This window comes from Eptesicus fuscus, chromosome 3 (genome assembly GCF_027574615.1).
Source record: "Eptesicus fuscus isolate TK198812 chromosome 3, DD_ASM_mEF_20220401, whole genome shotgun sequence".
NCBI lineage: Eukaryota > Metazoa > Chordata > Mammalia > Chiroptera > Vespertilionidae > Eptesicus > Eptesicus fuscus.
In genome coordinates this window covers 34,464,706-34,474,092 of record NC_072475.1, presented here as the reverse complement: position 1 = coordinate 34,474,092, position 9,387 = coordinate 34,464,706, and positions in this window count along the sequence as shown.

Here is a 9,387-nt window from a genome sequence, read left to right as displayed (position 1 = left end):
CCTTTATTCTAATGCTAACCGTGTCGAGTCACACTCGACATCCGAGTGCAAAAGGTTAAACTTCCAAATCCCTCATAATGTTCACTCATTTTGTTGACCTAGTCAACTATAGCCCTAGAGATTTCCATGAGCTGGTCCCAGCCATCTATACCACATCAACTATAGGAACTGAAGCCTGAGAAATCCTTGTGCTTCTTTCCATTGCCCTGTGCTGTGGGATAAGAATGCTTCATTCTCTTCTGGTGCAATGTGGCTTATCAGTACCCAGGACTGACCTGCTAGGATGTCAACTCCTGCACTGGATGGCCTTTCCCACTCCCATACTTTCACTTTCCCCATGCAGCTGGCTATGCAGCAAAGGGGCTGACCCAAAGAATTCTTTCTTTTCCCACCGGATACTGGTCAAAGATAGTTCTATCTACTTTAAGCCTGCCACTTCCATCCAGTTTCCTGAGTAGATTTTAATTTCAGACATTTACCCAACAAATGTAGATATTGTTCTCTTTGCTATGATTTTATTTTTTTACATATGCAGCTGGCTCATGTTGTTCCGTTTACTTAAAGAGTGTGCCCAACTCATCTCCATCAGTTAAGATCCATTGTCATGTCTTCAAGAACATCTATGTTTCAACCATTTTCATCACAGCTTTCTTTTTTTTTTCTTTGAAAGCTGTCTTTCTTCAAGTTAAAATATTGAAACTTAATATAGCACTGGTAGGAAAAATATTATTAAAAAATAATGCAACCTATTCTTTTTTAGATGAAGATACTACTATTCAGAAAGTTGTGACTAAGCAGATGGCAGACAGCTATTTAGTGGCAGAGACATAGGACCATGGAACAGACTGTGGAATTTCAGAGGGAAGGTGGGGGTGTGTGGGTGGGTAGGAAGAGATCAACCAAAGAACTTGTATGCATATATGGATAACCCATGAACACGGAAAATAGGGGGTTGAAGGCCTGGGGAGGAGGGCAAGGATGGGCTAGAATGGGTCAAAGTGGGTGGGGGGAGGGACATATGTAATACTTTCAACAATAAAGGTTAAAAATAAATAAATAAATAAATAAATAAATAAATAAATACTGAATCCAATATACCAGAGTTGTATCAAATGCTCTTTTCTCAAAGAGAGAAGTCTTGTAGGTTGTAAACACCTGACTTTTGGTCAATATATGCTACTTATTACATTTTGTCATTTATTTATCAATATTTGTTTCATTGTCTTATATTCCTTATGTGATTGTAAACACTTTCCAGGCAGATGTTGTGTCTCACTCATCTCCATATTTCCTTTATTATTAAGCACAATGTCCTGCCCTGGAAAAAAGTTGGTGCTTACTAAGGGTTTAACCAATAAACAATGCATGAACAAATGAGTGAATGCTCTTCCACTAACTGTTATAAGGCAATACAATTAAATTGGAAGAAGTAATGGGTGATTTGGAATGCCAGTTGTTTTGTATGACGTTACTCAAACAGCTGGCTAATTTAAAAGTAATATGAGTCAAACCAATGCTTTGTCATCACATAGACAAAAACTGGCTCATTAACTGGATTGTTCACTTTCCCATTTGTGGTGGTGAGATCATGTAGTTAGAAATTCATAGTGTTTTGTCTTTTTTCTAGATAAAGCGATGTTTAATTGAGTGATCTTGACCAAGTAAATTAAAATCCCCCTGGGCCTTCTCTCCATCTGCTAAACAGTGTAGTCAAGTCTACCCGCTCATTGACACACAGGAAATTGCCATGCCAACATTTTTATAAAAGAGGATTTTATATAGAGAAATAAAGGACCAAGTGGCCTGGTTCCTGTCTCCTCCCAAAGAAGATTCTGTAAATGAGTGATTTTATTCTAACTCATCAACACAGCTTTGTGTTAGAGCTATAGCAATTTGTGAGGCATGAACTCCTCAGCAGCATCCTTATTTTCACATCCTCATTGTTTGTTTGAATTACTAAGTAATGTGATTAAAAATAAAAATACTTTATAGGTTTTCTTAGGTTCTTTGATTTGTATGGTTTCTTGGACTATAGCACATGCGTGTGCATGCGCGCACGCACACACACACACACACACACACACACACACACACAGAAAAAGAGAAAGAGAGAGAGAGAAAAAAAGAGACAGAGAGACTTGCTTTTGAACATCTATAAGTTCTTTGGTTATTGGATATTTTCTTTTGCCAGGAAAGAAACATAGAAAGAAAAAATCAATATTGACCTACTCTGACACATGATCTATTTTTGTGAGTTTTCAAAAGAGAAAGTTCTAAGTTCTAAAGGGAATCAACACATAACCCAAACACCTGACCTATTCACACATGATATACATTGCTCCTTTCTCTTCATGCAGTCTACCAAGTCTGCTGAGTCTCAGTTTTCTTAAGCTTTTTCTATCTACCTCTATTTTCTTCCTCTTTAAAATCATCATGTACATTACCACCAAGCCATCTTCAAAATACCTTCTTTGATCAAATCCTTCTCAAGTACCTTCAATCATTTATTATTGACTACTGCAGGAGCTGGCAAACTTTGGCATGAGGACCTAATCCAATCTACTCTCTGTTTTTGTAAATGAAATTTGCTGTAACACATACATTCTTATTCACTTACTTATTGCCTATGGCTGTTGTTCAGCTATAGCAGTCGAGTTGAGTAATTGCTCCAGACAACATATACCCCACAAAGCCTAAAATATCCACTATCTTGCCCTTTACAGAAAAGAAAAAGTTAGCTGACCTCTGGACAAGAGGATAAAATTAAAACAAAAAAAAACAAAACAAAACTCTACAGCCTGGCATTTATGGCCTTTCATAAATGGTAGTTAGCAGGTGATCAATAAAAGCATAATCTAGGTACAAATTTATGTTGGCAACATCCTATCTTATTAATTCCTAGCACAGTCTCCCAGCTCCAGCCATCTCCTGTCCCATTGGAGACAGTGTGTAGTGAGTTGTCATGGCATGTACATAGCCTGAGTTCAAGTTGAAACTTCAGCATTTATTAACTGTGTGACTGACTCTTGTTTTATGAGCCCTGGTTTCCTCATTTGTAAAATGACTTCATGGGATTCTAAGAATACAATGAAGTAACACATCTAAAGTACCTAGTACAATGCCTGGAATATAATAGTTCATACTCAAGAAAGACTATTGCATAGTTTCTTAATTAGTCCAGGAATTAGGATTGCCTGAAAGATGTACTGGTCAACTCAGGCTGCCATAACAAAATACCCAACTGGTTGCTTCAATAACAGAAATTTATGTCCTCATAGTTCTTGAGGCTGCTAAGTGTAAGCTCAAGGTGTTGGCTGATGATGCTCAAGGTTTCTGATGAAGGCTTTCTGCCCATCTGGCAGATGGTCACTTTCTCAAGGTGCTCTCACATAGTGGAGAGAGAATGATCTCTCTGGTATTTTTTCTTATAAGGACACTAACTCTATGGGGTTAGAGACCCACCCTCATAATCTCATTTAACCTTAATTACCTCCTAATAGTCCCTGTCTCCAAATACAGTCACATTGGATTTATAGTTTCAATGTATGAATTTGAGGGGCTACAATTCAGTCCATAGCAGATGGCATAGATAGAGTGGTAGTTGATTTAAGATTAACCAATATTTGGTCCCCTCCAAAACACCCACTGAGCCATTTGATCCATGTCAAAAGATTCTTGATATTTGTCTTGTCCAATACAGACATTGCTCCATGCCAACCCATCTACCTAACCTCAAGAACACTTGAATTGTTTTGACATTTTGCCTATTATGAATAACTCTGCTATGAACATTCATATGCGGGCTTTGTATGGACCTATGGTTTTATTTCCCTTGGGTAGGATCTTAAAAGTGGAATTACTGGGTTGTATAAAAAACTTATATTTAACTTTATATGAAACTGCTCTATTTTTTTCTTTGTAATTTGGTTTTTGATTTATACAAATGTGGGATAAGAGCAGCTACCTCTTTGACTTCCTTAAGTTGTGCAACCTGGAGTCAGTTTCTTATGGCCTCTACATCTGTTTCATCTATACAATGGGAACACAGATAGAACTTGTATCATGGAACTGTTGTAAGAATTAAAGTTGTGATATGTAAAATACTTGTAATGGTGCTTAATATGTGTGAGTATTAAGTAACATTAGCTGTTATTATGGAGTATGTTTAGATGATTGAAATTCCAAGTCAAATTGCTAACAAAAGCATTATATAAAACCATATTAAAAATATAATATAAAAATATAAACTAATTTATTATTTACTTCTTATAGTTTCTACAGTAAAATAATATTTGCAAACTCTTCCTAGATTTTTTTTTAGTATTTTTCCTCCAAATCTTTCCATTCCATAGCTTACTCCGTATTTGATGATCTTTATTTAGTTTTTCCTAAAACATTTACTTAGTTTTTATGTAAATGAATTGTTATAAAGACATTAACTCTCATTCATTTTGCATTCATGTATTATATTTATGCTTCACTATTTTAAGTAATTATGTGTCTCAAATATTTGTGGAGTTGAGTAGCTTACTGAACATGAGTTGTTCATGCACTGGAAATATTAGCAAGTTTTATGAAGTAAATGGATGTTTCCAGTAAATCTAATAGGTGATTGAATAGAACTTGGTAAAAATCTTTAACTTTATATGGCAATATGTGGATTAATTTTTACTAATTGCAAAACTGAAAAAAGATAAAATAACAAAACATGCTTAGCTCCACATTCTGCATAATATGAAGCAGAACTTGGCATATTTATTACCTAAGATAAAACACGTACATCAATACTTGAGGTAATTTTTTCAAAGCCTGCAAAAATATATCAAGATTTAAATGTTGAACACAAGTAAATCTTGAGGAGGAAACTGTGGCTCTAAGGGATAGAATTATAGATTAATATTTTTCCTGCATGGCTGTACTTTTTCTTATTTATTAAAACTTATAATGTGGACAGGTTTGGTAAATAGACAAAAAGTAAATAGAACTTCTGATTTCTCTTTCTGAGTTCCAACATGGTGGGATCTTGAAAGTCTATAGGTTTTTTTGTTATTTTTTACCCACAGCAAAAAAGAGCTAAATAAATGGAAAAACAACAACTTACCTTGAAACCATAAAATAATTATCACAGGACAAAGTGACACTGGAAAACTGTAAAGATAGATACATTCAGAAAGTCACAGTCAAGATCTTCTTACCTGAAATGGAAGCAACTGGAACCATAATCTGGTAGGACACCTAAATGATAATTGTGGTGAATTGTTAGAGGTTGAGTGTAGTGCAAAAAACCTTTTATGGATTATTCATAATCACCCAAAACTGGCAAAAACAAGATGTCCTAGTTGAATGAATAAAAATTGTGTGGTACACCATATAATGCAATGTTATTTAACAGTAAATGAAAAGAAACCATCAAACCACAAAAAATACATGGATGAATCTGAACTGTATATTGCTAAGTTGACGAAGTCCATTTGAAAAGGCTAAATACTGTATGAGTGTAATTATGACACTTGGAAAAGGTATAACTATAATGACAATAAAAATTCAGTGGCTTGCAGGGGTTTGGTGGTGGTGGGAATAGGTAAGTCACAGAGGACACATTTAGAGTAGTTAAACTATTTGTTTCTAGAGACCCGGTGCACAAATTTGTGCACAGGTGGGGTCCTTCTGGGTGGCCTGCAGGGATTGGGTCCAAACCCACAGTCCAGCGTCACCTGCAGCTCCTGCCTGCTGCTCCCTCTCATCCTGGCCCCACTGTGCCTGCCACGGGCTTGTGCCCAGTCAGTCCCGATAGATAGGGAGAAGCTCGTGCTGCCGCAAGGGGAGTGGCCAGTGGGATCGGGCTGAAACCAGCTCTCCGACATCCCCCAAGAGGTCCCAGATTGCAAGAGGGAGCAGACCAGGCTGAGGGACCCCACTGGTGCATGATCGGGCCAGGGTGGGACCGAAGAAGGGCTCCAAGGCATGTCTGGCCCATCTCACTCAGTCCCGATTGGCCAGACCCCAGCAGCAGGCTAACCTACCAGTCGGAGCATCTGTCCCCTGGTGGTCAGTGCATGTCATAGTGAGTGGTTGAGCAGCCTTAGCATATCATTAGCATATTATGCTTTGATTGGTTGGTTGGTTGTTCTGCCGTTTGGTCTATTTGCATATTACCCTTTTATTATATAGATGAGACTGTAATGTCTGATATGTGACACTATGCTTCTGTCAAAACCCATAGAACTTTATAGCATAAAAAGTGAACCTTAATGTACAGAACTATAATTTAAAAAATTAGGAGGTTAGTGTTTCTCAGTAAGAATTGCACACTGTGACAAGAAAATTTAACTCTATTACAAATGTATGAAATAACCTCATTGAATAGGGTGGGAAGGAAAGGTGCTGACATGAGTACTTTTGGAAATGAGTGGCTTCTGTAAGACTAACAGCAAAGGAAATTCACATAAGCACTGCACATTCTCAAGTTGACAAAAATGTTCCCAGGAGGGGATAGGCTGATGATTCTGAAACTTCTATACATGCATACTGGACTTGAACATTAAGTAAATGTGGTGGATAGTGGGAGCCAAATGTCTCACTGGTGGAATAGGAACGTAGAGATAAGCAAGCGCAGGAGGCTAGAATGATCCGTGTAGTAATGAAATGGAGACATCAGTATAAACTCTCATTTAGTTGATAGAGATGCACATGGTTACAAATAGAAAGGTTTATAGCTAAGTGCGTATATATGGGTTAGTGTCAGATACATTTCCTTGTTCTGTAGTTTGGGCCTAGAAGGAATGATTACCCCTAGAACCCTGAAATTTGTTTTTATTTCTGGTTCCCAGTGAAATAAACTAGGGCTGTTTGGAGAAATGGTTGATTCTAAGACTGGAACAGGAAATATATATGAAGATCCTGGAGAATCTACTAGTGCCAGAAAGAAAGGTTTTTTGTTTTTGTTTTTTTAAAAAACAACACAATAATGAGTACATGTCAATGAGACACAGAAGCAAATTGAAATTGGCTCTCAAATATTCATAGGACTATCTATATATATAAAACGAATATGCAAATAGACCAAACAGCGGAACAAAACAACCGGTCACTATGATGTGCGCTGACTACCAGGAGGCTCACATGAAACATAGTGGGTATTGGCAGCAGGTGGCAGAGCACAGAATATGGCATTGGCCACGGTGGGATGGTAGAGGAGGTGAGCAGGGGTGCCAGACCAAGGCAGAGCACCAATCGCTGTCATCGGGGTGAGCCTCTGATGGTTACCGAAAATTCTTTGCTCCTGCGCACTGAGGTCCCACCTGGCACTCACACCTGCTGCCTGTGCAGGCCCCACTCGCACCCACTGCTAGTGCCACCACTCGCACGTGCTATGTGTTGGCGGTGGCAGGAGCAGGGCTGCTGGCAGAGAGGGGACTGGGGGCCGTGGTGGGAGGGGCTGGGCGGGGGCATGGAGGATGGGCTGAGACCTGACCCTGTGCCCACCACAGCCTAGCAGCCCACAGTTCCTTTCAGGGTGCACAAATTCGTGCACTGGGCCCTGGTACTGTTATAAATTTTAGAAAGTCAGCAGATAAAGATTTGGGGTGAAAGAATCAAATAGTAATGTCCATGGTACAGTTAGTACAAAATTGCTTGCTAGTCTCCCATGCTTTTGTAGGTAGACTGCATATTTCTTCTGGGTATACCAGCAGTCAAATCAGAGCCTGAAGCAAGTTCTAAAACTCCTAGTGTATATGAGCATATATAAAAGCCAAGTTATTTGTTCAGAAAGCCAGCTTTTCTTGAAAATGATATTCAAGAGACATTTCTTTCTTGGGTTTTCACAGCATCCTTACAATAAATATAAAAAGTTGTAGTAACATCTTTCCCTATAGACAAGTTAATAGCAAAATTGTTTAATTAGTTCCCTATTGCACATGTACCAGATAATGTTTATAGGTACTATAATTTGTACATGTAGAAAACCTAAAATCATCACTTGTTTCTAAAGGGGAGGTTTTGGTTTTTTTGAATTCTTGAAATCATATGTGGCAGAAATGGGTAAAAAAGAAAAGATTAAGCATGATTTCAAATTTTATTTATTTTTTATAATTCTGACTTTTTCCTGAAATTTAAGAAATTGACCTGTTAACAATACATATTTTTAATTTTAATCCTGTTTTACATACATATTTTACCTAATAATAGACAAGCATATAAATTGACTGTACCTCCGCTATGCCCACAGCCAATCAGAGTGAGTATGCAAATTAGAAGGCCAAAGATGGTGGCCGCCCAGCTGCTCCAAGCGCGGAGTGGCCAGGCAGGGCAGGACGCCCGCAATGAGAGGGAGACCAGGGGTGGGGGTGGGTCGAAGGGATCTACAGGAGCGGAGTGCCAGCAAAGACAAGACTGCAGACTCCGGAGTCTGCAGTGAAGATGAAGATGGCAGACTCCGCCAGAGCGAAGGCCTGGGTCCCGGATGACAGAGGAAAACCGGTGCTAGAAGCCAAGGGAAGGAAGGCCTATTGCACGAATCTCTTCGTGCAACGGCCTCTAGTATATAATAAGGAATATGATCCTAGCTACTGACATTAATCTCTTCTTTTAATACAATGGCATTCTATTATGGTCACAAATCTCTGCTGCTCTCCAGTTACTCTCATAGTTTCACCTAAAAGCCAGAATGGTGCCCAGTCAGTGTGGATCAGTGGTTGAGCATCAACACGTGAACCAGGAGGTCAAGGTTTGATTTCTAGGCAGGGCACGTGCCCCGGTTGTTGGCTCAATCCCCAGTGGGTGGTGTGTAGGAGGCAGCCAATCTATGGTTTTCTCTCATCATTGATGTTTCTTTCTCTCCCTCTCCCTTCCTCTCTCTCTGAAATGAATAAAAAAATAAAAGCCAGAATGGCTCAGATTTATTTTGTGGGTTGGATTGAAAGGGGTGGGGTGGTTTATGGGTTGAAAGGAATATATTTTCATCAACTCTGAAGTTGTTTTTCTAACTAAGATTGGCTTCACTTTCTAATCTCCTGGAGTGGTAGTACCAGGCTGTGAGATCCCACTGGAAGCGGTCAATTGGTGCCCTGCAGTGCTCACTTGCACAAGAAGAGTGAGCAGCACTGGTGGGTGACTTAGACAACATTAGGTCTAAACAGAAAACCAATCTATATTCACCCCATTGAGGATTAAAACTGGGGTGGGGGGGCTAATTTGTTCCAAGTGGGAAAGAAATACTACAGATTCCCTGCTGTAAGCTGTATGGGTTCTTATCATTGAACTCATCCTGGGGCATCCCACAGAAGCTGACCTGGGATTGTTGTGGAATGGGACTACAAAGACAGATGTTTGTAGTCATACTCTATGTAACTGTTTCCATCAAATGTCACATTTAAATTACAGTAT